We start from the raw sequence: 27,006 nt of genomic DNA on the forward strand, positions 1-27,006 counted from the left end.
AACTAAGCGATCTTCGTGTTGTCGTTGAACATATCAAAGAGCATAGCTCGTCGCGCCGTGGTATAGTATATTCACTGATTCCAAAGCTGCCCTCCAAGGCTTACAAGATGCTCTTCGCCATGGAGCCCATGAACAATTGGTGGCGAAAATTCTACAACTACATCACTCCGCCATGAATAAAGGGCATGACATTATCTACCAATCGCTACCAGGACACAGCGGCATAGCAGGCCATCTCCGCGCGGACAAACTACCCGCCACGACGGCGATTGCGTGTCGATCCCCATTTCGAGAGCAGACGCAGCGGGCAGGTCACGCTCGCCTAGTGGAAATCTGGCCAGTGTTGGAACTCACGTTTAAAATCACTGGACCCAGATTTGAAGTTCCGGATTCCACCCAGCCTACCACTACGTGCAACAACTTCGCTGTGTCGCCTGTGGCTTGATGCAAGCGCTATGGCTGATAGCCCTGAATGTACCGTCTGCGAGAGCTACGATAATATAGCCAACATTCTTAGTGAATGTTGTGCATACAGTCTCTGTGCCGTGCGCTAGAGCGCCGAGACCAACGCCCGCTGAGATCAAGATTCTCGGGCACTGGCCGCGGCGATCGTCGGCGCTGAAGGCCTCCCAGGCCTTGCTCCGTTTCCTGCGAATCTCGGGCTTGCACGAGAAGCTTTGATTTTATCGCACGCTTAGTGATTTCACGTAATGACTTCATTTTCCTGCTGCTCCTTTCTCTTCTACTCCTTTATATCACCTCTTCCCTTTCCCCCAGCGCAGTAAGAAACCGGTTTATTCTTCCGGTCAACTTCCCTGCCTTTCCTTCTCCTCTTCTTCCTCCTCTTGCACTGTGCTTTGGGTGTCGTCTTCTTCAGCAGCTTCCATCTGTGCTCACCGGTAAAGAATTCTGGAACCGAGCCTCTCACCGAAACCGTAAGAGGAGTGTGTGGGATCGTCATCACACGAGTGACGGTGTGCTAATTAGGTGGCACTTCGCCCACATATCGCGGGTTCGGGCCAGAGCAAGCTGAGGACACTGCCAGTGTTTGGTGCGCGCCTGCTCACGCTCCGAAGGAAGGAAAGCGCAGTTATCTGAGAGCACAAGTGTTTATTACAGAGTAAGCTGCATTACATAACACTGCACTAATCCCCAGACCTCAATGCAACCCATAGCACAGCCGCACCACCCGAAAGCGGGCCCACAGAGCTGCGCGCGCAAAGCAAAGACTACATACGCGCGTGACAGCACAGCTAAGGGCGATCGCATGCCGCGCGGCCAACCAAAGGGTTAAATCACGCGCAGCGCAACACGAGGGAGGATGGGGTATACGCGGAGCACATCTTGACGACGCAGGTCGCACATCGATGGCTCATCGCGCGTCGTCACCGGCAATGGCCCGGCGATGACGGAGAACCAGTCAAATCAGGCCCTCCCAAATCCGGAGCGCGTCGGCGCCGCACAGGTGGGCTACACGACTCCGGAGGTTCGGGCCTGGACTCAAGCATACATACTAGATGCGCACGTTAAAGCACCCGCGCTCTTGGGCCCCCGGCAAAGACTGAGGCACCCGGGAGCCAAACTCTACGCGCCTTTCTGCTGCCCGAGTCGGTGGCGATCTCTCCGCTCATTTCCCACTCGGGACCTCTCGCCGAAACAACGCCCCCAACTCACTCGGAGTGACCAATGGCGACGCGAGGTCGAAGCGGGAAAAGCGGAGGGTGATTTACTGCGGTTCTCGGAAGAGCTTCCCTTGCAAGGGAGGACAAGTAGCGCGGCTGCCCATATTCCGCTCGTGGACACCCCACGGGGGGTCTCTCTAACGAACGAAACGGCAGAAGCGGGCGTACACTCGGGTAGCCCAAGAAGCTCAATCCCCACAAGTGAAAACCGAAGCGCGACTGTACGTAATTCGCATTTGGTCTAACCACGTTAAATGATCCGTAATTTTTTATAGGCAGGTTATGCTTTACTTCTAGACTTCGTAAAAATCGAAAATCTGCGTCCGTAACTGAAAGCTATGAATATATTTTGTGTGCGTTTCCTTTTACTTTACTCACAGGTTAAGTTTTACCTGTGGAAGTTGTAAGTACCGAGAAATTGTATGAGTGAGTCATAGCTATGAGTAGTGTATTTTGTGTGTGTTGCCTTTTGTTTTACTGTCAGGTTAGTACAAGTTGTAAATATCGAAAATTTGTGTGCGTGAACGAGAGCTATAAATAATGTATTTTGTGTGAGTTGTCTTTTGTTTGATTTCCAGGTTAAGTTTTACTTGTGGACGTAGTAAATACCCAGAATTTGCATGCGTGAGAGAGAGCCTTGAGTAATGTATTTTGTGAGTGTTGCGTTTTGCTTTATTCCCAGGTCAGTAGAAGTTGTAAACACCGAAAATTAGCGTGTGTGACTCAGTGCTATGGCTAATGTACTCTGTACGTGTTGCCTTCAGTTTTAATCCCAGGATAACCTTTTCTAATACACGTTGTAAATATCGAAAATTTGCGTGTGCGAGTCATAGCTGTGGATAATGTATTTTGAGTGCGTTTTCTTTTGTGACCTTTCTGTAGCGGTGCATGGGGTGGTTTTGCGCTTTTTATCAAGCTGCCTTTTTGAGGCAGCTTTTACCTATAGCCTATCAACCTCTGTGATGGAAAATATACTTTTTATTATTACTTGCAGCTGTTGATGCTTTTACACTTAGCTTTGTGTCATTCTTTAATGACTGTGTTTGCGGATCCCTACACGTCCGTCTGCTCACAACCAGAGATATCATCTTCAAGGCCTCCGTGGTAGTTTAGTGGTTAAAGTGCTCTGCTGCACACCCGAAAAATGCGGGTTCGATACCCGCCGCGACGGTCGCATTTCGAAGGAGGTGACGGCTAGAGGCCCCAAGTGGTCGAAATTATGCACAGCCCACTACTACGGTGTCCCTCATAGTCTCATTCGCTTTGGAACTTTAAACCCGATAAAACACCTTTGTGTCCTCTAGCTGGTGGTTAGATGTTTCCCCGAAGGTGTCTAGACGTGGCGACATGGAGGCAAGATGCATCGAAACGTAAGTTTCCACTTGTGGTCTGGTGGCGTCATTTAAGGGTCGTGGCAATTATATGACCGACGGCGCTTTTTTTTTTTCGATGAGGCTTCTAATGATGTAGCATTAAAACTCGGGTGGGAATAATGTGATGTAAACTTGTAAGGAATGCGGATTAGTTGTTCCCGTCTGGATAAGTCCTCTGCGTTCTTGGAATTACCACTTGTGTGGGCATATGGTAGACAGCAACTCCACGCACAGTGATTTTACCGGGTAACCGATAAGCGGGCGATATCTATTTCTTCGCGGTCATTTAGCTTGCCAGCAAAGTAAAGCATAACTCGAGAACAACTTGCCGCGGCTATACAGCCTGCGGAAGTTGCGCGCACGTGGGCCGTTTTCAGGCCCTCACGAGCCGACCAGCCGATATGGTAGCCTTCGCATCGCACTCGTAGGATTCAGCCGTATAGGCACCGGAGGTTGTACCCCAGTGCTACAAAGAAAGGGTCACATCGCCCTTCGTGCTGGAGAGGGCAGCCGTGGACGCGCCTGCACCTTTCTTGCCGCAGTGCACACAGCTGCGGTTCGCCGCCCGTGTGCGGAGAGTCGCGCGGGCCGGGAGCGCCCCGTGTATCGCGCAGCGTCTTCACGCGACTGCCGTCGCCGGGCGCACGTGACGACAGCTTGCGTCGACGGCCGCGACACGGCGCGTGCGACCAGCGCCGCCGCCTCCGGCCGGGCTCTGACGCCGGCCAAGCCCGCCTGGACAAGCGTCGCCATCCTCCGGCGAGCCAAGCGCCAAGACCTCGCCTCATTGCTTTGCTGCTGCAGCCGGACCGAGCGCGAGCGCCTTTCGCACACGCACAGTTCTCCTCCGGCAAGAATCTGTCCTTCAGTGCCGCTCGCCCCTGCTCCTCCGTGCGCGGTTCTTGTTATTTTTATTTATTTATTTTTTATTACTACCCCCCCCCCCCCCTCCAACCCGGCGCCTCGTGGGACCCACGCGCTCTTTGCTGCCATCGTCTGTGGGACAGCCGAGTTAGGATATCCACAGCGCTCCTCTACTCAGGACCGAGCCTCGTGCCCTGTGCTCTCGGAAATCTTCCACGGATCTGCCCGGTGTCAGTGTTGCAGGCGAAAGGGCTTATCTGCATCAAGGTGAGCACCGCTGCGCTCCGTCGAGTGCCCGCGCGCACGCAAACACTGGTTGCCACGCGGTCCTCAGCCTCCCCGAGTCCTCCGTGACAGCGAACGGGTTGATGGGAGTTGAGGCCGCGCCAAGGTACAGGCGACCGCTGGCGGTTGACAGAAGAGCCTTGGGTGCGAACAGCGAGCGTTGTACGTTAGTGACTGGCCGCGTTTCTTCTCTCTTTTTTTTGCTGTTGTAGTTTTGCGTTCTGTCTTTCACGCTTTCGCAGTGCCATTGAGAAAGAACATGGAGGCTCAGCTGATCTTTTCTGGGGTTTTGTAATGCCCGGATGGGACAGAGAGCGCAGCTCGCACGTGTTGGGTGCTCCTGTAAGAGTGCTTTTCTATTCATGCAAGTAACATGCGGTGAAACTTCGCTGCAAGTCTTTGTGTTATGTTTTCGTATATATACCCTTCCGTCCTTCAATAAACCCAGTTGATAGTCAGCGCTTGTCTTGTCTATGTCCCGCCTTTTTTGCGCTGTTCACCGGTATGAGGTACACTTTTTCTCAACCGGTCCCGTCCGAAAATGGGCAAAGCGCGAAGGCAGCTGACAATGAGCCAGGAGAGTACATGTTAACACTTCGAATTGTGATTTTTATATTGCAGGAACGAGGCTACCCAAAGCATAAATGCTGGCCAAAAAACAACCGCGATCTGGGGTTGGGTGTATAGCACATATTGGTTTATTATTTATGCATTATTGAATTGTTGCATGCCAAAGCAAGAACTGATACTTTCGGTCAGCTAGGTTTATTTAACGCGCACCGTAAACAGCGTTTCGCTGAGTTGCAGACTGGAAGAAAGACAGGAAAAAAAAGAAAGAAACGATTTGATGAGAACTAAATTAGTCATCAAGCCAGATTTCAACTTAATCTCACCTTATAGTGCGTCGCCATAGCTTCAGCAGCTGCTCTCCTCAGAGCGAATTTTTGAACGCGAACACGAAAGAAAAGACGCATGCCTCATGCGATCGAATCGCTGAGTTTGCTTATTCAATAAATGCTTGCGCAAGTAATGTATTTAGTTTCAGCGTTTTACCGTCTAGCGCTGTACAGGACGAACTTTGACAGGTAGTACTGCCAAGCAAGACTAGAACGAGTCAGTATTTCATTATGCGTCCGCACCGCAGTAAAAGTAAACGTGATAGCACTTGCAATGTCACCTCGAACAACTTTCTGAAATTCAAGGTTGCCCGGCAACGATACTCCTGTATATCTTTGCGGGACCATGGTGTTGTGCGAAACCGCTAAAGAGGCGACGCGCGTTATGCCAGAATAATAATTGTTATAGAGATATAAGAATACAGGCTTGCTGTTATTGCTAAGCTGTACAGGTACTCGAAATACACAGCTTTTTGTTGTTGTTTAGTCAGACACTCGGAGACAAAGGCGTTAGTCTTCTAGCGCAAACACCGAATTCTTTAAGAGCAAAAGCGTGTGGTTTTAAAACTGCCCCCCCCCCCCCCCCCCCCTCCTCTTATTTTTTTCCGCATCTTTCTTACTGTTCTCAACGTTCTAATGGGGTGTAAGTTGTAAGTTTTACATTTCCTTAATCCAGAACGCGTACTTTTTATTTGCGAAGAAGTTTGTTTTCGGATAATTAGCTCCACGTTGGGCGCCAAATTTGGTGTCAAAAGCAGTGCACGCGCAAGCTACAAGCGTAACTTGAGCAGGGAAACACCAGATTTAGTGAAAATTCCTGCCGCAGAAATCTCTTATGCGGGCAGCCGTAATCGCGGCCCACGAAGCTATCATGAGACCTAAAGATAAGACAGCGGTAATTAGCCTCAGCAACGGGACTGTGCCAGCCTAGGCGTGACGTCTCGTCACTACGCCACTGTCTCAGAAAGATATATAAGGTAGGCAAAAAAGTTTTCCCTGCATTTGATGTCACATTGGGAAAATCACCAGTGGTGCGCAAAAACCTTCCCTAGTGCTAGAAAAGCGCTCGGGGGGTGCGTGACTCAGCCTATAGGCGCTGGTGATCGAAAATGCCTTCGTTGACTGCCGGAAGAGCATATGCAAACAGGCGGTCGTCGCTCGTCTTTGCTTGTGCAACTCGGACTGTCTAACGGTCACACCGGAAATCTGGAAGCGTATGGCAAGCTCACCACGGATGCTGTCGGCCTTCTATGGCCGGAAACTGCGGGGTACGTTACCACATCTCTAAAGAGTGCATTCGCTCAGAGCATTATTCCCAATGGCTTTACATAATCCGCGGCTTGATTAGGCTGCTGACTAGCTCACTTTAAAATCAAAGAGGAGGTAATGACCACTTTCGACGCCTACATTTTCCTTCGCCATCTCAAACTACTTTGAGGGCATGTCCTTGTCGTAGTCAGTGTTCGGACTTCTAACGTGGCCATTGTTTCAGCACACTAGACAGTTATATCCATATCGGTGATCACTTTTGCAATCAAGAACTTATTTATTGCTTTGTATCAGTAAGCAATATTTACACCGCGTTCATTGTGACGGATGAAACCCTCCGCCGACCGCCGCCGGTAAAAATGGGTACAAGCGTCCGCAAGCCGGGCGCATGGCATCCTCTTTGGTGTGCGCTTGGAAGAGGCTCTGCAAACCCTGCTGCGTCCTCATGGGGGCAAAACCAGTTTAGAACGCCATCAGCTTGCAAATGTGGTTCGTGATAGAGTTGAAAGATTCAACCGAGTTTCGAGAGTTCAAGTTATGTTTAAATGAGTTCGCTCAACGAGAGTTCAGCAGACGACAGGAGGTCTCAACCTTCGAAGAGAGTTTCGAAAGTTCGTCTTTGCGTCAACAGAAAAAAAAAGGGCCAAAGTGGGTTTTACCGCTCACGGCGGATTTCGGTCCCTTGTGGGTAGATTTTCCATCGAGGGAGGGTGAAGTGACCAAAGGCCCTTCTCCAAGCATTTCACCCCAGAATAGCCGCGCACCAGGCGCTCCACAAGGCCACTGCACGAGCCTACCGTCCATAAGCTTTCACAACAAATAAAAAGAAGAAGAAACCTCATTTACACGGTTCATCTGGGGATTCATTTAAAACGTTCCTAGTCATGCTTGGTAATGTGCTTCGCCGGATTGCATTGATGCGCACGATAGTAACGGGGCTAAATAGTTACAACGCTGCGGCACGCTGCTCTATCCCAGAACGGCGACACCCAGTGCTCGAAATCAAGGGCTAATTAACGACCGAAGACGTGGCTGGCAAAGACTTTTTCTTCTCAGGTTTCCCAAGTGCCGTAAACCCTGACTGCTGCAGCTCTTGACGGTCGCGGCACAGGGCTTACGTCGTGCCAAACGGATGGACGTGCGCTGTCGCGCAGATACGTCCAGGATGCTTGACCCGAGGCCAGCGTCGATAACGGCCTCGCAAGCAGGGATCGATAAGTTGGAAGGTTCCTTCGCTGAACGCGTCCTCTTTGCGGGCGCGATGCGCCACCGATAAGGGACTCCCCGCTCTCACTTTTTTTTTTCTTCTCGATACAAGCACCACCAGGGTTTCCGCGTTTAAGAGGTGCTCTCCGTATCGCCGCCTCGTGTGCTGACACTCGCAGTATCGGGGTGTCTGCGCCTCTCGCGCCAACAGCGGCCGGGAGTCGCGAAAAGCAAATGTTTTCCCGCGAATGTGGTCGGAGCGAACCAAACTCGCAGAAAATGGTATAGGCAGGGAAGAAAGTTTGGGATGCGCGAGATAGGCGAGTCCATGTAATGGTTAAGGGCCAGCGGGAGGTTGGAGAGAACTTGCGGCGAGGGCGACGCGCGAAATCGCCAGACGCTGAAGGCAGCTAGCACTGCCGTTTACCTGAGACCCTGCTTGTCGGTCTGCCAGCTCTGCTGATTACCATTTGCTACATAGTGTTATTTTTTGCTTACAACTGCAAGCTTTTTGTTTTCTCAAAGGAAACGGTTCTCTGTCTTCATGCTTTCTCTGCCCCTTTCATCGCGGCCTGACTCTCGCGGACAGTTCGTGCGAAGAGAGCGAGCGTGTTGCTCTACCGGTCGGGAAACGAACTAGAGGAAACTTGGAGAGTGCAGTAGCAATGTGCTACTCACGGGATAATCGTGGAACGGGAGTCGTGTAAAGAAAAAAAAAATCAGCGGGCAAACAGAGAAGTGCAGGAAAGGTTTACTGTCGCAGGTGTAGTGCTCGCGTTTCATAGAGCTTCCGCGGCATTCGCTGCGCTTGCGCAGTAGTCGGCTTCTCTCCATCCTAACTGCGGTTATCGCGCTACCACCTGGACTCGGACGCACTAGGCGTCTTTTCTTTTTACCATGAGCTGCTGTTCTACGAAGGGTCACCTTTCCGCAAACGTGTCCTGCAGTGCGTGGCGATTCTTGTCCCTTTTTACCCTCCGCGGCTCACGAGAGTGGCCGGCAGCGAGGCTCTTCAACGATGCTCGCCAGGCTGGGGTACGGCTGCTGAACACGTACAAAAATTAAGGTAGATAACTCATTACTGGGCAAATAAGGCAAGAACGAGGTTTACAACGACATCTCTTGCGCGACCTGGCTTGCCTCGACTGAGGAGGCAACAGTCTTATCTTTCCGTGCGTGTTCTTTTTACTCGGCTTTTATTTTTGGATTAGCTCATGTTCCTGCCTTTCCACGCAATTCGTAGCGTCACCGCCAGATTAGCTCTGCACACGGAGCCCCATCCTGTGATAGAGGGCGTAAGGGACCTCCGATAAGACGATATTTGCGACGTCAAATCGCGCTGAATCGATAGCGAAGTCAGGATGGCAAAAATAAAGTCATGCAATGTGTGTCGACGCACGGTGGTCCACCGAGGCCTCCGGCTGTCAACGCAAAGGAAACGAAAAGAAAACCAGAGCTACGCCCAGCTTTAGTGCGCAAACTTCACGAGCAGCTTCTCGAACTTGTAAAAATGGCTGGTGTCATTTAGACTCTTTCGAGTTTGCTGACAACACCTCTGCTATATATGTCGGTCCACAAAGCAGCAGCTCTATGCATGTTTTGCTGGAATTAGTCGAATCAGGAAGGAAGCGCCGAAGCGATGCACCAGCGTCGCACAAAAGTAAGGTGAAGAAGGACTTCAGGCATTGAAAATGTCGCGACAAGCTAAACAACAACAAGGATACAAAAGCGAAAGCTCGACTAAGAAACTCATGACTGCTTCACAGGCATATGTCTGTCGATGTGTTACAAGAAATAAAAAAATTAAAAATCATTGCTGCAACAAACGAGCTTTGCTGCATGATGGGAATTTATGCAGTGAAATCACCTACGCCTTTTTAGGCTTTAAACCACTTTCTCCTCTTATTCTGACCGCGTGACATCCCCGCATGTTATTGAATTAATTTACTTTTGTCATTTTACCTGTCATCAATCGTCATCTAATGATTATATCTAGTACACTTTAAATTTTTCACACGTGTTACGTGAATAACTACCGCTGACGTGTGCCGCTGCTCTTTGTCTATTATCTGCGCTCGTGCGGATAAACACAAGCAGATATTTAGAGCTAATGCAGGTCATTCCTGCGTCTAGCCTCCGCGCTGCTTTATCTGCGCAGCGAAACCGCTAGTTCGCCTGCTAGCTACATTACACGATCGATTTGTTCTCAAGAAATGCAGTCACGCAAATATTGTACTTAACGTGCAAAAATAGCATGGGTCACCCTATTATTGGTGTTTATTTTTCTTTAACTGCTACCATTATTAACGCAGGACGGCTACAGAGCAATTACAATGAAAACTTTTCTCCAGAAATTGAATATCACTTCCCATTAACTGCGTTACTCCGTCGTTCTTTAACCCGCAAATAATACATCTGCTGTTGTTATCATCGTCATCATCATCATCATCATCAAAATTATATTACATCCGCTGCACGGCTGAGGACTCACTCACCCTGCCTAGGAGGCTAGGCCTAGTGTTCCGTTCTCCTCCCCTTGGGTAGGCAAGCGTAGCCGCGTTTTCCCCGTAACAAAACGATTCAACGCTGTGAAGAATGTCCTCATCTCTTTCCGTCTGTCACTGTCGGTTACCCGCCATTGTCATTACAAGCCCCACCGAATTACATTTTCTAGGCTTGATTTCCGCTAAGATTTCGTTGGCTTTTTTCTTTAGCCAGCAATGTTCTTTTTCTGTTTTAATAATATACTAAATAAACCGCTTGTTGAACAATATCCAATGTATGTTCCTGCCTGTCAAACCGAGGCAAGGGCTTCAATGGCAGGGGCCGGCAACTGGATACAACGCACAACAGCACGATTGTATTGACTGATACAAAGGGTTCCCCTATCATTTATTTCTCTATGTCTAGCTGGGCTATTCTCAACATTATTCCAAGCCTTTCCCTTAGCCTCCCAAGCTTCGGCCTCAGAGGTTATTGACAGCTGTCACACACTTTTTCACTCGACGGATATCGGTGAGCTGCTATTCAAAATTTAGATTGTTAACGAATTCATTCCTGCCCATTCTTATTCCCTTAGAATTTTCTTTCTAGTGGTCTGTTTTTTGGGTCACTACTTATTATAGATTGGTGTAATTACTACTCCACTACCTTTCCTAAACTTGCCCGATTTCATACTGCTGAACACTTTGCCAACCGAGCTGCTAATCAATTTACCGATTTTACAAGACCGCATACTGCTTCAGGTTTCGTGTACAGAAACTGTTATCATCAATGCAGAAGCTATAATCGAAGCAGCAAACCCAATCTCTCGACCTCACGCACTCTCAAAAAGCAGAACTAATCATTTGTGCTTCGCTTTATCACACCACCTGCTAGCCACGAAGGAATGGTCAGGCAGCCTTTTGTAAGGATATGTCTTATGTTTATAAGTTCACTAGTTCCTCGTACCTCGTCAGGAGCCACTAACAGAAGTGGTATAAGGTGCTTGAACACCGCAGCACAGATGTGGCGGGAAAGGGAAAAAAAATTGAGGGGGCACTTAATCTGCGCCTTATGGGTCTTGGTCTTTCTCTACTTAAAGGTGCACTGAAGAGGAATCTGAACTCGTCTTTTTGCCATGGGAACTCGATCTACACGTTCCTAGCATTCTTAGAAACTGCGACTTATTGCCCTGTGTGGCCGATTTCCCTAATTAAATCGAATTAACGCCCGGCTCCCGCCTTTTTTTTTTTTAATTCTCCCTCGTACGGTGGGCGGAGTCGACCAACGCGGGGAGTGCCCTTCAGCCAGCTCCGTGGAGGCTTTGCTTTCACTTCATTTTGTTTTTTAGGTTTCCGCGAATAAATAGTTTCATTTGCAGATAATATAACCGCAAAATAAGCCCGCAGAAATAAAAATACGCGCGGACTATTTGCTACTACGGACTACTACGTATTACTCCACCGATGGCAGAGCGGCAAGCCGCCACGGGACTGGGTGAAAGGCACTCCAAGCGTTGGTCGACTCCGCCCACCGTACGAGGGAGAATTCAAAAAAAAAAAAAAAAGGCGGGAGCCGGGCGTTAATTCGATTTAATTAGGGAAATCGGCCACACAGGGCAATAAGTCGCAGTTTCTAAGTATGCTCGTAACGTGTAGATTGAGTTCCCGCGGCAAAAAGACGAGTTCAGATTCCTCTTCAGTGCACCTTTAACATTCATAGATACCTGGGAGTCTTCATACCACTCCTGGAGCAGTGGTTAAGCGATGCGCCACTGCCCTGCGATGGCAGGTGCTGCCTCCTGTGGGGCTTGTGCGCGACCCGGGTAGTTCTTCCCGGACAACCTCTCGCGACCGATCATTAATTTAACTGCCATCTGCCAGGGTGGTCAGATTGCTCAAAATCAGGTGGGCAGGCTGTGATGACTCCACAAGGTTACGTGACCAAGGTAGCCCTCCTGCCTCCTATAGGTTGCTTCTCTCGGGAATTTTTTGTGAATTTTTCGCTCACGGTGAACGACGCCAACGACGCAGCCGATTTGTCTGCGACAACACGAGCTCCTTGAATATGTCGCGTTAATAACGGGCTCGTGCTTTGCACAATTTAAATGAACTGACGAGAAGAGCTATCAACTTCAAACAAAATAAAGAAAGTAATAAGGGAGCAATTACTCACTGACATCCACCCAAGCGCAGCCATACGGCTACAAAGGAAAACTATACAGCTTTCTCAGAAACTTCGAGTTAAAGAAAAATTCGTCCTGGTCGCTCTACCAACTAAGCTAACCGGAACGGCGAGCTTATGGTAGGGCGAGAGCGAATTGATCAATAACTCGAAGTGGGAACAGTGTTAATCAAACGTTTAGGGGAATCCCCCAAGGTGGAGTAGATTTGTAATAAGGCAGTAATTACTCAATTGACACTCACCCAAGCACAGCCATAAGGCTAAAAAGGAAAGCTATACAGCTTTCTCAAAGAAAGTGTTGAATATTATTTCATAACTGACAGTTTGACGATGAAGCAATTTTTATGCAGACAGCTTAACCCCTTTTCGTTTTTCCTCACTAGTTCCAGCCGAACAGTTTTCAATACACGTCCGGCGGTGTTGGCGCCTTGGAGCCTTTGAATATTGGACCCGGCTCAATAACGCACGTGTTGTTGGTTTCTGTGTGCAGTATTCACAACTGCTCTTCTGCGACGCACGAGAGTTTATCGGGCGGGTCGCGTTACGATGCAGGAGGAAACGATCACCCGGCCGTCGCAGGATCCGGAACGGGCGCCGAGTTCCAAGGTCGCGCCAGCTCGTTTGATTCCGAGACTGCAAGCGAGAGTACTGAGGTACAAACGCGAATATTTTGGACAGGAGCCGGTGGCCGGAGGCTGCGCGCGACGCCTGTTGCCGTGAAGCCTCGTTTTGTTTTTTTCTTCAGTATTGCCGTATATCCTGACGACCGAGGGGACGGTCAAGAGTCTCCGAACGATCGTGTACACAACGTTGCAGGGCGCCGGAAATGTGCTTCCTTGGGTTCTCTGCCAATAAATCTTGTTTCTTTATTCTTTATGCTTAGAAACCCAAGCGTGATATGCAGATATTACAAAAGTGTGACCGTCTTGGTTTGCCTTTTTCTGCTGCTTTCTGCAGGACTGTTATATGAACGTTCCCATGCTTAGGAGTGTCTGGATGGCGCACTGTAAAGTTGCAGAAGACGATGACGTTATATATGTAAAAGTACGTCCCAAAATTATCAATATACTCCCAATATATTCCATTCCTTGTACATGTGTGCGTTTGTATCCGCTATGCACCCTGGCCAATCCCCCGCCATGGGTGTGCGCCATTAAGCCTGAGGACGTCATCATTATCATCGTCATCCTCTTTTGTCCTGTCGGAATCGCTCGCAACGTCGCTACCTGTCACCACCGGTTACTTCATGGGTACTATCGCGATAAAATGTTCCCGGGACGCGAGTGCCCGACAAAAATTTTACAGGCTGGTTACCACTGTTTACCGCGAGGTTCAGCGTCATCTGTTAAGGTGCAGTCTTTGCCAAAAGTAACCAGGCTGCACGGTCTGCTTGTAAGTCGCATATTAAGGCTATTATGCAAGCCCTGGGGCTCTGAATCTCTGTATGGTAAGGAGAACCCCTGTTCTCACCTTCAAAGAACGTTTTGATCTTTAAGGAAGCCGTGAGGGTTCTACTATACGAATGAGAAGCAAACCATGCAGCCTGGTTACTTTTGGCAAAGACTGTACGTGTTTGTACTTTGCGATATGTTCTGGTAGAGAATATGAGAGCGCCTCGAATCTGTATAGTTGTAGGGCGCTCTTTTTAGTTTTCCACAAATAATCTTTTTTCGTCTAGGTCTGCTCTAAGTCCACCGTTCTATCAGCGGAGCACCGGCGAAGAACCTCTCCATTTCCCAGAAGGTTCTAGTCGGCTGTCTGCGCTAAAAGCTGAGAGTGAACAGCCTGACGAGGCACAGGCAGCAGCTACAAGACATGACAGCACACATTGAAATAATATTCATACATATCAAGAACCGGATACATGTTTCAAACGCAAAACAAAAAAACAGGATCTCTAATTGAAGTGATGTAATGCTCATATAGATGTATTAAAGCAACATCAAAATACCAATTCAGCGAGCACCGCTAACTAGCAGGAAATATGCATACAGAAATTCGAGGCCCGTGTACTGTGCGATGTCAGTGCACGTTAAAGAACCCCAGGTGGTCGAAATTTCCGGAGCCCTCCACTACGGCGTCTCTCATAGCCTTAGTCGCTTTGGGACGTTAAACCCGATAAAACCAAACCAAAACCAAACCTAACTGATCAGACAAGGCGGAAGCTTGGGCATGTTGGTGCGTCGTTATCGTTAAGTCACTTTTCTCTTTAGACTGACTGCAACTCGTACCAGCAACCTCGGGCGTACATCTCAAGGATACCGGACTTTTTTAGTGAAAAATTTTTTCAGAAAAAGAATTTGGTAGAAATGGCAGAAAATTGGCCGAGAATTTGAGGAATTCGGCAGAAAATGAATTGTAGCAGCAGACGAAAATAATTGTCCACAGCGAATAACTACCTCTCCTATTGCAGAGCTACGTTATAACTGAAAGTTCCCAAATGTTATGCTAATAATTTGTCACGGTAATTCTTTTAGATAAAGGGAACTTGCCATCCAAAAAAAAAAAAAGAAAGGCGATCAAGTATTCCTTGCAGTCGGCTTCTCCGCAGAACGAATGCCGTAAAACTCTGGAACGTAAATCGCTGCGCGGTGCGCGCTTGCACTCACGGCACCGTGTGAAACGAAGCCCCCCATGAAGCATGTTCCCAGCAGCGGGCATTGCTGCCAGCTTGATTTTACCCACTAGTGTTCTTGGTTAGTGCTGTATGCGAGACGCACCAGTTACTACTGTCTTGTGCACAAATGAGTGCGCCATGCTTCCCCACGAAACACTGAGTTCCAGCTCGTGACTGAGGAGCATTACGTTTTCATGCTTGAACTTGAACTTTATTTCTCGTCATCGCGAGTGGAGAGTCGGACTAAAGGTACCAAGTACCTGATGAAAGGTCCCAGACCCCTAGCGAGCCCCTTCTGTATACGGGGAAAGACTGCATGTTGTGAGATTAAAATGGAATCGAGTGACGGGTAGAGATCTCCGTTAACTAATCGCATGCGCCTTCTTCGACCAGAGAAGATCGCGTCACCGGCGCAGCAGCAGAAACACTTCACGTTCTCTTTGCAATGCACCAAGAGCGTCCTAAATGCTTGTCATTTGTAGAACCTCCGGGAGCGGCTCCTATAAGGGAAGCTGTAACATGGCCATTGTTAGGTTTGGTTTATTGAGGTTTAAAGTCCCAAAGCGACTAAGGCTATGAGAGACGCCGTAGTGAAGGACTCCGGAAATTTCGACCACCTGGGGTTCTTTAACGTACACTGACATCGCACAGTACACGGGCCTCTAGAATTTCGCCTCCATCGAAATTCGGCCGCCGCGGCCGGGATCGAACACGCGTCTTTCGGGTCAGCAGCCGAGCGCCGTAACCACTGAGCCACAGCGACGGGGCTGTATCCTAGCGGTATTGATCTATATGGGCAGAAACGTGGAGGCCAATGAAAGGAGTTCAACTTAAACTGAGGACACCTGCCGCGGTGGCTCAGTGCTAAAGGCGCTCGTCTACTGAGCTGGTGTACCTGGGTTCGAACCCGACTACAGCGGCCGCGTTTCGATGGAGGCGAAACGCAAAAGGCGCCCGTGTGCTGCGCGATGTCAGTGCACTTTAAGGATCCCCAGGTGGTCGAAATTATTCCGTAGACCTCCACTATGGCCCCTCTTTTTTCCTTTCTCGCCTGAACAAATCAGATCTCCTAATATTGAAGAAAGGGAGAAACGGCAACCCCATCGAGATGAGGATTAACGTAACCAGAATTCAGGAAGTTCCGTGGGCCAAAATACTTGGGCTGTCTATCACAAGCAACAACAATAATCAAGAGATAATATGTACAGTGGAGCTTTCTGCGTGCGCCCCTTCGTAGTTCTCCGCTTCAACGCCCTCCGCACTCCGTGAACCCTTTTCCTCCTCCTGTGCGTCCTTTTCAGTCGCGCATGCGCACTGCCCACGCCGAAGCTACCTGTGGTCCTCCCCGGTGTTTGCGCGGTAGTTTGAGGGCGACGACAGTCAACGCTCGATCCGAAAGTGAGGAAAATTACAGGATTGCACTTGTCTGCTTAAGAGCGTAAATTCGAAAGCCTTTCCCTTTCCTCTCTTTCTCCTTCAATTTTCCTGTTTGTTTAATTTTTACTTTTGTTTCTCTTTAATATATTTAAATTCTCTATTTTTATTTTTAAGTTTCATTACACATACGTTGCTTATCAACTATTGCTTAATCGACTTTTACATTTTATTTTAATTACCACAGAATATATGATTGACAGATCGTGCGGGCAACTTGCGTCTACAGCTTCTGTCTACAGCTTCCGTCGAGAACAACTTCTGTCAACAGCATCAGTCAACAACTTCCCTCTACAACTTCCGCCCACGCCACTCATGAGCCAAGAAAGGCTTACGCCTTAATAAGGCGCCTAGCAGAGACGATGGAACAACTAGCAAACATGATCGGCAGAACCACTAACGGGACAAGAGGCACGAAAGACCAAGACACCTTGTAGCTAGTACAGGCCTTCATAATCAGCCGAATCGCGCATGCCATGCCGCACTTTTAATCGAAAAAGGCAGGCACTGAGAAAAATCGACGCCCTGATAAGGAAAGGGTAACTCACAGCACCTGTGATGATTACCTGAAACGCTGACTAGTTATTCGGCCGTCGCTTTGGGGCACTGGACCCCGGACATTGCCCTGGTCTTACCCACAATGTACCGCGTGATAAAGCACCATTGCTACGCCATCTATGGCTCGGTGTTGCATTTACAAAATTGTACACGTTCCGGACTGGATGGCCGACAGCCCTGCTTGTGAAATATTCGGCTGTGAGGAGACAATTGTACATCTCCGATGCGAGTGCCCTGCTTTTGCGACCGAAAGACACGCGCTGCGTAGTGCTCTGGACTGCCTCGATCCTCGCCCATTAACAGAGGATGAGATCCTGGGACCGTGGCCACAGCAATCGACTGCCCTGAAAGGCACTGTTTTGCTTCCTTAGAGCGACTGGCTTGAGGATCCATTGTGCCCCTCGCTCCTTCTCTCTTTCCCTTCTCAATCCCAGCATCCCTCCTCCCCAGTGCAGGGTAGCCAACCAGAACTCTCTTCTGGTAACATCCCTTTTGCTCTCTTTCCAGCGCCGCCACGGTGGCTCAGTGGTTATGGTGCTCGGCTGCTGACCCGAAAGACGCGGGTTCGATCTCGGCCGCGGCGGTTGAATTTCTTTGGAGGAGAAATTCCAGAGGCCCGTGTACTGTGCGATGTCAGTGCACGTTAAAGAACCCCAGGTGGTCGAAATTTCCGGAGCCCTCCACTACGGCGTCTCTCATAGCCTTATACCCCTGTCAAGCGGGCAAGTTAAGTGCACCTAAGGAGAGTGTACTTCGCTGTAAGTACACTTTGTCGCATCTAAACGACGCAAGTGAGTGTCACTCGCGGAAGAGTGCACTCCGCTAGGAGTGCGTTCACGGACCACACTTTGCTGGCAGAGTGTGTAGCCTCGACGCCAGCGGTTCCAACGGTACAAAATTTATAGTGCATAAAAAGTACTTACAACTTTATTTTACGTGCTATAACACTGTTTTCAGAAAAAGTTCGTTGGTTACAGCAACAAGCGAAGCAACAAAACAAGTAAACGTGATCAGATGCAACAACGCTGCTCGCCGCCATATTGTTTGTTGTCAAAATTCTGGATAGTCTTGGCTGGACTTGGCTTTTCTTCTATTTTCATTGTTTTTTGATCGTTAAAAACTGCTGAACCTCGTTTTATTTGCGCTATCACGCTAAGCAATCAAATATTATGAGTCTTTTTTTCTTTTCCATCGTCCTGTTCAGAAATTCCGCTCATTTTCTGTCGACATTTTTTTTGACTACGAGTGCACTTTTTTACTACGATTGCACTTTGCTTTCCCGTTTAGCACCGTGTAGCCCAAAGTGTCACTCGGGATGCCGAAGCGCACTCCCCGTAAGTGCACTTAACTTGCCCGCTTGACAGGGGTATTAGTCGCTTTGGAACGTTAAACCCCATAAACCAAACTAAACCATATCCCTCTCCCTCGGCATTCCAATCAGCGCGCCTACAAAAAGGCTGCTGACGCTGGGAATCCACAACACGGCTATATGAAATAACTGAAGCCCATCTAGCATGGCAGGAGTGCCGCCTATAGCCAACATTAGGTCAGGCAGAGCAGTGTTAGACGTAGGCTTCCGTACATAAGCAAAACGCTAGACCGACATGAAGGCCCCGAAGAGCTGAACAACATCTAACAAGTAAAGCCCATGTCAAGGAACATGCACCCGTTACACCACGCAGGAAGAGGAGAGGCCAGAGCTCAAGCCATAGAAAAATAATGGAAGAACAATGGAAGCACTGCACACAGACGCGGCAGGGACGGTTGGAGGCACAATGACCATAGCAGTCACAGACTCGTATTGCAACTGAAGAAATAGGGCATTAAGCAGGTGCAGAGACCCGACCCAAGAGGAGGAGTAGGCCATTGTGCTCACAATAACCACACAGGCAAAAACGAATATACTCAGGGACTCGTAAGAAGCGTGCAGGAACTACATCAGGGGTAGGATAGGGCAGGCAGCCGTTAGGATTCCTAAGGACGTATAGGAAGCCAAAAAGCAAGCAGACCTCATATGCACACCATCGCATCCGTCAGTAGAGGAGAACGCAGGCGCACACGCCGCAGCCCCGGGCGCTTCAACTCACGGGCGAGCACAACTACTCAGTCATGCTGACCAATGCTCAGAAATGCTACCACACCATAGGCTAGGCAGAACAGTGCACGCGACACCGAGTGAAGAACTAGACAAGGAACGGGAAATAACACTGAGACGAATAAAAACACATACTCAAGCCCAAGAAGACTTCACACAATCTACCCAGAAGTCTACGAGCCACAATGTCCACCGCGGCTGTGGCATAGAGCATACCACGTGGCATTGGGCTGCCAAAACAACAAAGAAGTATAAAGTACGAGAACACCGACGATTGAGCGGAGGGAGGAAATGCTGTCTAAGTCAAACCCGAAAGTTCAGCTGAGCGCCAATTTTAGAACCAAGTAAAATGTTTTCATCATCATCATCACAAGCTACCGGTGGCGGCGCTTGAAAGAGCCACCTGCCGGGCAGGTGGCGCACCTCTTAACAGCTGCACCACTTCGCCAATAATGGTATGACGGCTCCCCGCTATCTATGAATGCGTTGAGAGGGTCGTAGCGTCAACAGCGCGTGACCACCTGAGGACCACCACTAGGCCATTTGGGAACTAGGTACATCCCTGAAAACAGATTAAGGTGGGTTAGTGGGGCATGAGTGGATGGATTGAGGGGATTAGTCAGTTGGATTAGTATAATCCAATGTGACAGTCCAAAGGAAGGTACTCGAACATCCTATCGGGTGATGGCTCGCGCGAACCGACAAATGGAAGCGGTTCCATGGAGAGTTCTAGAGCGAAAATCGCAAGAACATTAAACACTCACTATCGCCTTTTATTCTTTAGGAATGTGGTTAGGAAGGACCCTGAGTATTGTTCTACGGTTAATCCATTTACTGAAGAATGAAATAAACTACGGATCTCTTCTATTTGCTTGTTTAATTGAATTCTGTTCGGGAAGTAGTGTTCGCGCGACTTTTGCGCGTAATTCTCCGCTTCTGTCGCACGCCTCGCTCATTTTACGCGACAGGCAGCAGCAGCAGTTCCGGCTGCAGCTTGTGTTCGTGCCTGCGCGTGTGTCTGCCGCGCTGCAGCGTCCGCCAGCTGCACGCAACTGCCCGAGGAATCACTGGGGAGTCGGAAGACCGCGTGTCGCTCCCGAAGCGTGCTTCCATCTCGAGCTACGGAAAAACCCCGCAGCTCCCGCGCCGGCATGGCTGCGCGACTCAGAGACGAAGAAGAAAAAGAACAAAGCCAGTTACCGCTGCATGGCTGTGAAGCTCTGCCTCGTGCGTTGCTATCGTTCTATTTAAACGTTCCGCGACTGCGGATATACCTCGCGTGGAGTTTCTAAGTGCGACGTGGTACGTTCTTTTCCTTTCTTTTTCATGGCATGATCTTTTCTAGTTTCTTTTTTTATTTTGATGCAAGAAAGTTCATTCTTGCGTTCAGCTCGGGTTAAGTAAGTCGCGCAGCTATGTCGTCGGCTTCTCCGGAACGCAGAGCACAGAATTGCTCCGGGCTCGTAGTCGTTCTTTTTTCGCGCGTGTAAAATGAATGAATGAATGAATGAATGAATGAATGAATGAATGAATGAATGAATGAATGAATGAATGAATGAATGAATGAACGAACGAACGGTCGACAAGCTGTTAGTTCATGTCTTTTGTACCGTGCGTTCAGCTAGTAATTGAGTTTTTTTTTTCTTAAGAATTCACCTATAGAAACGCTGCTTTTATTTTTTATTCACGCCTAGCGGTACGACTAAGAGTCAATCAATCAATTTATTTATTTTTTTCCAGAAAAAAAAAAAAAACATCAGACCAGCACTGACAGAGAAGTGGTCTGTATTTCGTCGTGACGCAGCGACTTGCCATACCAATCCTGCTCAAGGATTATAGTCAGGGGTTATAGTATAGGGGTTTGACTTTTCGGTTTTTAAATTTTGGAAATTCGGTGGACTTTTTTCGGTATTCATTTCAGAATGCAACCTTCGGTTTTTTCGTCAAATATTATTTTCTAAGCAAGAATTTCAGTTTTTGTTGGTGAAATATCGCCCTCATTTTTTGTGTACAATGAACAGCTGATGTAGCAGCAGCTAACACTTGAACGGTCGTATTAAGAGCTACCCTTGCTGAATGAAGTCATACAGCCATAACAAAGAGTTATGAAGTGACTTCAAATTTAAATGACGCGGCCGTCGGACAAAAATGTAGGGTATTGTTTAGTCCTAAAAATTTGGTTGTGATGTCCTCGTTGCACTCTGCGCTAAACGAGGGGACCGCAAATAATACGGTCCCCGTGCTGACGGCACCGATAGAACGGCCGCTTAACCGCCGCGGAAGCCAGAACACTACACGTTCGTGGCGCATGCATGGCTCCTCGTTGACAGCTGCGTGTTACGATTCCAAAACTCATCAGTGTCCTTACATGAAGCCGTGTGATGGCCCAGTAGTAAGACTGAGCAGACGGAGCCATACGCTAGCGTACAGCCCTTAGCTGCTAAGTGCATGGAACCTTACAATCTGCAGCTGCTTGTGAGTTCGTGGATGGACGCCTCAAAACTCACAACAACGGCACTAAATTCCAAGGATACCATTGTCTCACTGTATTTCTGGTTCCAGCATTTTCGTTATTTTCACCTGTGACCTACTGAAACCGGCACTGAATAGCCAGCTAAATGAAACATGCAAGCCAGAAATACTGGCCAATTTCGGTTAGAACAGAATTTTAAGAAATTAATTTTTCGTACCTTTACGATTCTAGCAGCTATCGCTCGGACAATATCCCTTCCCTCTTCATTCGCTGCAGCACGCAAAGATTAATGGGTGGAGGCTGTCAGAGGGCACCCTTCCTCGTGTGGTAATTTTTTTTTCTCTCTCTCTCTCTCTATTCGTTTCACTTGCGGTCTCAGTACCTGCACACGTCACATTGTGTGAGTGTCAAGAAGGCCAACGGGAAGCGCGTGCGCTGTCGCTTTCGATCGGCGCTTCCAGGGTTGCAGTGCGACGTCGCGTTGCCATGGCCCGGGGCTTGAACCCCTGCGCAACGCGGCCTCTCGTGCCCCACTCGGTCCGCGCGCCGTTAATAGGCTTCCGCTCCAAGCCGGCTCCGGCCGGTCCACCCTTTCGCCGGGTCGGGAAGACCCGCGAAGCGGCGCGGAAAATCAAAACGCGATAGCCTTCTCGGTGGCTCAAGGGAGCGTGATAAAGCGTACGCACAGAGCTCAACACGATGGAGAGCCTATCGCCCAATGCGTGAGGCAACTGGGCTAGCCGTTGAGATATCGTTGGAAACTTTTTGCGCTTTCTTACGGGCGATAAGACAAAAGGGCGAGGTTGCTAATATGGATTTCCTAGCGCTCACGTAGCCGTTGTATCCGCAGTGCCTCATTTTGTGTCACGTAATTAGAGCGAAACGCTTTCCCCTAGTTCTATTTACTTTAGCTTTCTGGAAATATACTTTCGCGCAGTATTCACTTGAGTAGAACATCTTGACCTATCGAAATAGCACTACCAGTACGAGGACCCCTGCTCAGGATGCTTATTCGCTGACACCTTGGCTTGCCGGCTCAGAGTGGCTCGGCACACCTAATAGCGTTTGTCTGGGTCAATAAAAATTTAGGTGTGCTATCAGCGTCAGTCGTCTCATTTCCATCGAGTCCGCATTGACCAGGGATCCACTGGAACACTATACGGTGGCGTTTTTCCTGAGCATATTAAAGGAGTCTAGTTATATCAAAAGCAAGAGCCTGGTAGGCGGTGTGGCGTAGGAAGCATCCCAAAATTTGTAGCGCAGGCTTAGAGTCTGAAAATGCACCACTTCTGAGGCGGTTCGCCGCATATGTGGCGAATCGCTTCCCGAAGGGCCGCAAGCTCTGCAGCGGTTGAAGTAGAATTGTGTCCTAAAATGAATCTCCGAGTCGTCTGCTGAGCGCGGATCACTAAAGCTGCTGTCGATGCCTTTGGTGACGCAGATCCATCAATGTATACGTGGAGGCAGTTTTGGTATTCAGACCAGATGTAGGCAAGAGCTGAAGCAAGGAGCGCTTTCAACAGAGGTCTGCGCACAGCTGTGCCGTTCTCTAGACCGGCCACCACTCGTCTCCTTTCGAGATCTATGAGGAGTGCGATGGCGAGATACTGGGCCTTACCATACACTCGACATATCCGCCTTAAACTGCTAGATCCGGCGATGGCCTTTTCTGTTCCTCGCCGAATAACACGCCCTATTGAATGCCTAATACATAGGCTACGTTTAAACGCCGCCTTCACGCGCAAGTACTTGCATTTAATTGGACAAGTGGACTCCCCGGACTGTTCCACATGTGGCGTGCTAGAGACCGTAGAGCATGTTTTAGTGGCGTGCCCAGCATAAGCACGAGAAAGACTCATGCTGGCACCTATTTTGCAGTCTTTTGACACCAGGCCCGTCACGGAGGTCTTTATCCTCGGCGCTTGGCCAGATGGTTCGAAGGCTCAACGGGCAGCGCGGGCGCTTTCACGCTTTCTAAGCGATATGGGCCTTGACTCGCGTTTGTAATGTTGGCAAGTGTGCCTTATCTTTTTTCATCTGCCTCCCCTTACAAAAAAAGTTTTAGACAGTCTATAGAGTGTCTATAGACTTCTGTCTATTAAGTCTATAGAGTGTCTATAGACAAAAGTCCATAGGCAATACAAATGCCACCGACAGTCTACAGACAATCTATAGATTTATGGCCATACACTTTTAGTAGACTTTTGTCTGTAGACAGTCTATAGACTATGAATAGACAAAAAGGAATATCTATAGGAAGTCAATAGAGTTAATAAGAAGTCTATAGACTGTCTATAGACCATTTCTATAAGGGTCCTCCCATCATCATCATAACCCCCATCGTGGCCCTCTATCTTCTCCTCTTCCCGTTCCCCAGAGCAGAGTAGCTGGCCAGATGTTCATTTTTCAGGCCAACCTCTCTGCCTTTCCTGTCAATAAACCCTCTCTCTCTATGGGTGTGGTATAAGAACAATCGCGTGGTTTCATGTTCCGAAGTGACATATGGACTATGAGGGACGCCGCAGTGAATTTAGGCCACCTGAGATCGTTTAATGTGCGCTGATGTCATCGCACAACACAGGGGCGTTTTTACATTCAGCCGCCGCGACCGGAATCGAACAAGCGACCTTGGCGGTCACCGCAGCCAGTGGGTGTGGTGCGGCACGCTTCATTACAGGAAAATGGCACAACTTCCGGCCGCTGGGACTACAGCGTAACTGTGAATGCGTCGCTTAAGGCTGTCATCTGAACAACGGCTGGTGGCCAAAAGGAGAGGGAAGTGAGAGTAGCCGTTTGATGAGAGAGCAGATGCAGAGAGAGACAGACTATTCGCTACGTACACACAATTCCCAGTACCCCTGCAGAAAGGCGTGTTGAAGCTATACATAGCAGTAGATTGGAATGCAGGCCCTAGACAAGATCTACTTTGTCTTGACCTTCTAGGGATGTGATTGAACTTGGAAACTCCTTCACGCCCGACACCACGAAGCGACTGTGTTGTCGGTAGGGCGGCTGTCAGCGTACCTACGTAAACGTGCGGGTTCACGCGCAGGAGGCTGCTCCAGCGTACGTGAAACGAAAGCAAGAAAACCGCAGCCACTCACACAGGCTATGCAACACTGGCCTACAATGACGCCAACACGTTTTTGTTCACAAGCGTGAAAGCCAGGTGCTTTGCTTAAACGTTTCTTGACAAGCTTACCAATGATTCCTGACGCGTAAATGCTACGTTCCTTAGGCAATCGTGAGCTGAACCGCAAATTCCATCAAATGGAAGACGCTGCCTTCGACAGCGACCTCCGACACTCGGTGCTTCTGCAAGCCGTGGCTTCGGCTTCACTCAGCGCTGCAATCACCGACCCTCAGAGCTGCCACGGCTACTCAGCGCTCTTCGCGACTGCAGGGCTAATTAGGTCCTCCTGGAAACGTACATACGTGATGTGCTCAGCGCTAGCACTGGACGCGATGCACGCAGTCGTATCTCATGACGCTAGCGCGAGTCCTCTAGGGATGACAGCTGCTGGGCGTTACTAGTAGGCGCTAGCCGTTACGAGACCGCGGCGAAAGAGAAAATATCTGCTGGCTGCCGCTTCAAGGCTGGGACGCTGCAGACGCAACCCTATATGAGGCAACCAAGCATAGATGACGCAACTGTCCTCCTTGAAGAGGCCGCGTCGCTTCCGAGTACAGTTTGTTTTCAGGCGTGTCGGCAGACTGTGTAGCGGCAGCACGAGTGGAAACGTCTGGGCCGGCACCGATGTCGTCAGGCCGCGTGCTCGGCGCATGCCGCGTGACGTTGTCTGCCTTTCCAGGAAGTCTCCGAACGCCCATCTGCGCTTCAAGATTTCTCACTGCCGCTATCTCTCTGCGATTTTTCTGGGGAGGAAACGGTATACGCCTACCGCTTATCTTCATCGAGGTGACCTAATGGAGCTTTTACGCGTGCCTTCTCTGCTACTCAGGACGTTTTAATCATTCACAAATGTGTGCCGCTATTCTCTTGAGCGCTTTCAGCCGCCACCATTTCGGAGAGATATCTGTGCATAGTCACGCGGTTAACTTTGTTTCTTTTTGCTTCTTTATAAGCAGGATCCCTTTCGCTGATTCCTTTACTGCCATCAGTGTAATGTATGCTATCATCATCTGCGCTTAGCCTTGAGACGTGCTGTGCACTGTCGAAAAGTTCCATGGCAGTTTTCCGCTCTCTACCGAGCATTATTGGTCAGTATACTTCGCACAGTGCGATTTTCCCCGCAAATGACAATGCCCAGATATCTGATATTGATTTGCGAAACGGCCCCATGGCTTACTCGTCGAGGATATTACTGAAGGCTCGGCCCAGGAGGCCGCTTTTTTTTTTTTTCATCCTTTCTGGCCGCAGTTGTCTAGCACGGGCATACGCGACGTACAGCACGCTCTCTTGCTTGGACAGCTTCGAATACTGCACAGCTTCGAATGCTGCGTGAGACCAACTGTTCCAGAGTCGCAAAGAGTTCGTTGCAATTTCGAAGGCATCAAGTATAAACTTTCAGCTGCTCTACTTCGTGTGCTTTGCATGCCATTGCCTGTGTTCGTATGTTTTCCACATAGCATACTCCTCACATGAAGCACTCTCATGTCAGACTTTATCTCTCAAGTCCTTGATTCGCATGACTCTCTTGCAACTAAAAATTGAGTTATGTTTGGTTTTGTTTATTTAGCACAAAAGTACAGCCATATAAAGGGCAAAGTGCGAAAAGAAATTGAGCGCGAACTGTAGTAACGAAGACCCCACCTCCAATCTAGCATAGCTGAGAATAATTCTTGCATGTACGCTTGGCTGGTTGTGAGCACAATAATTCGAGAACAAACCGCCTAAGCGCTGTCCACAAAATAGGACTACCGCTGAAAGCATGAGTGATTTGTCAACACTGCAATTTGCCGCGACTTCACAGTTGTGGGAACTGCGAAAGCAGAACTCGTATAAAAAAGAAAGCAGGTTCTCGAACTTTGCTTAATTTATGATTTGGCAGGTATCAAATATTGTGCTTCCGAGTAAAATCGTTAAGGCATGAATCTCGGTCTGTTGTTTATCCACGAAAACAGCTAGCGCAAGAAACGGGACGAGAGGGACACACCACGAGAGCTACTAACAACCAGACTTTATTGCGACGAGGCAATAAATATGTAGGTTGCATACACATAAACAAACAGGAAACAAAGAACCGCAACCGCGCCAGTCAAAAGTTAACAGCTACCTAAGAATGCTATCTCTTTAGCAGCAAACTAACAGAGGGAGCACTAACACAATCTGTGCCTCTTTTGCTGATTGCGAAGGCCTCTATAATTTCTCGCATGAGTTGTACCCTGTGATTCCTCAAGATTTTGCGGTGACGCAGGTCTGGCTCACACGCGCCTTCTTGGCAATCACGGCGATGCAGTCAGCGTGAGGTTGCTCTTGGGGGCTGAAGACCTTTACAGCTCAGCCCGCTCCTTCAGGCGGTCATCCTACGTCCGTCCACACGTGCTGCAATTGCGATAGCTTTTCCTGCTATTGCTCCGAATAAAATCAGTTGCAAGTCTGTGCCGCTCCTTTCCGCTGTCGTCCAT

General features: G+C 49.0%; 1 protein-coding gene across 1 annotated transcript in view; it reads left to right on the forward strand.

Annotated features, from left to right (window-relative positions):
• Positions 1 to 3,747: 3,747 nt before the first annotated feature.
• The window catches only part of LOC149339873 (monocarboxylate transporter 12-like), a 73,450-nt gene continuing 50,191 nt past the window's right edge, over positions 3,748 to 27,006 (forward strand). The window contains exon 1 of the mRNA XM_089548552.1: positions 3,748 to 4,186. The gene's annotated coding sequence lies outside the window, so the exon portion shown is untranslated. The remainder of the gene's footprint in view (positions 4,187 to 27,006) is intronic.

This window comes from Amblyomma mixtum, chromosome 6 (genome assembly GCF_055824585.1).
Source record: "Amblyomma mixtum isolate Tamu chromosome 6, ASM5582458v1, whole genome shotgun sequence".
NCBI classification, from domain to species: domain Eukaryota; kingdom Metazoa; phylum Arthropoda; class Arachnida; order Ixodida; family Ixodidae; genus Amblyomma; species Amblyomma mixtum.